Below are 1,994 nucleotides of genomic sequence, written 5' to 3'. Positions count from 1 at the left end.
GACTACTTGTTTGTTTGTTTGTTTGTTTGTTTGTTTTTCGAGACAAGGTTTCCCTGTGTTGTTCTGGCTGTCCTGGAACTCACTCTGGAGTTCAGGCTGGCCCCCCACTCACAGAGCTTCACCTGCCTTTGCCTCCTGAGTGCTAGGATTAAAGGTGTGAGCCACCACTGCCAGGCCCAGCCTGCTTTCACATTGAACCCAGGACCAACAGCCTAAGGGCAGCACCACCAACACTAGGCTGGGCTCCCCATATCAATCACTAACTAAGAAAATGCCAGCCAGATGTGGGATCACATTCCTCTAACCCCAGTACTTAAGCACTCAGGAGGTAGAGGCAGGTGACTCTTTGTGAGTTCAAGACCAGACTGGTCTAGACAGTGAGTTCCAGGAGTCAGGCCCTCTCTCAGGCAAACAAACAAAAAGAAAGAAAGTGCCGGGCATGGTGGCGCACGCCTTTAATCCCAGCACTCAGGAGGCAGAGGCAGGCAAATTTCTGAGTTCGAGGCCAGCCTGGTCTACAAAGTGAGTTCCAGGACAGCCAGGGCTATACAGAGAAACCCTGTCTCAAAAAATCAAAAAGAAAAAAGAAAGAAAGAAAAACAAACAAAAAAAGAGAGAGAGAAAGAAAATGCCTATCAGGCTTGCCTATAGCCAGATCTTTGTTTGTTTGTTTGTTTGTTTGTTTGTTTATTATATGTAGCTGTCTTCAGACACACCAAAAAAGGGCATCAGATCTCATTACAGATGGTTGTGAGCCACCATGTGGTTGCTAGGATTTGAACTCAGGACCTCTGGAAGAGCAGTCAGTGCTCTTAACCACTGAGCCATCTCTCCAGCCCCCTATAGCAAGATCTTATGGAAACATCTTCTCAGTTGGGGTTCCTTAGATGGCATAGACAGAATTTGTCCCAAAATAAGGTGGAGATGGCTCAGCAATTCAGAGACATGGCTGCTCTGAGGACCTGGGTTTGATTCTCAGCACCCATATGACAGCTCACAACTGTCTGTAACTCCAATTCCAGGGGATCCAATGCCTTCTGCTCTCCACAGGCACCCAGGGACACACATGGTGCATAAACATGCATTCAGGCAAAATACCTATAAAATAAATAAATAAGCCAGGCAGTGGTACACACCTTTAATCCTGGCACTCAGGAGGCAGAGGCAGGCAGATCTCTTGAGTTCAAGTCCAGCCTAGTCTAAAGATCAAGTCCCAGGATAGTTAGAAAGCTAAACAGAGAAACCCATCTTAAATAAATAAATAAATAAATACTATAAGGTAGAAGGCTAGGACAAATGTCCACAGTTGACTAGACTTCCATAAGTATGTCATGGCATGCACCCTCATTCATACACAAATATACATATTTATGCATGCACCCTCATGTGTGCTGTACCCACATGTGTGCTACACACACACACACATACACACACACAAAGGGCTACAGCTGGGCATGGGGATACACACCTGTAATCCCAGCATCAGAGAGGTAGAAGGAAGATCAGGAATTCAAGGTTCTTTCTTGGATATACAACGAGAAGCATAGCATCCTGTCTTAAAAGTCGAAAGGGCCAGCAAGATAGCTCAGCGGGTAAAGGTGAAAGATCCTGACAGAATGTAAAAGGTCACAGAAGCCCTGAAATTGGCAAAATAGATTTCATTGTTAGCAGAACTAGCTTCACTGATTTAGAAAAATAGAGGTACACAGTGCTCTGGCTGCTCCTTGAACCCGTGTGTCTGCCAATGTTCTGATCATTTCTTGAACCCATGTGTGTGCCCACTGATGAAGCCCATTGCCAGGTGTTTGTGATATTGGTTGCTGGGGAAGAGTCGGAAAAATCTCCTCAGCAACCACAGCTGGGGCCAATCCGGAGTTGCTGCACCTGCATCAGACTCTTTCCTTGTACCCCTCCTATACCCATTTCTTGAGAATAGATATTGTTTAGATCAGGAAATCCCCTATTCCCTCCTCCTTTCTCCCCTAAGGGCCTAT

The sequence above is a fragment of the Mus caroli genome, unplaced genomic scaffold (assembly GCF_978045245.1).
Source record: "Mus caroli unplaced genomic scaffold, Mus_caroli_1 scaffold_17, whole genome shotgun sequence".
NCBI classification, from domain to species: Eukaryota; Metazoa; Chordata; class Mammalia; order Rodentia; family Muridae; genus Mus; species Mus caroli.
The sequence above is the reverse complement of the archived record's forward strand: the minus strand, read 5'-3'. Positions refer to the sequence as shown.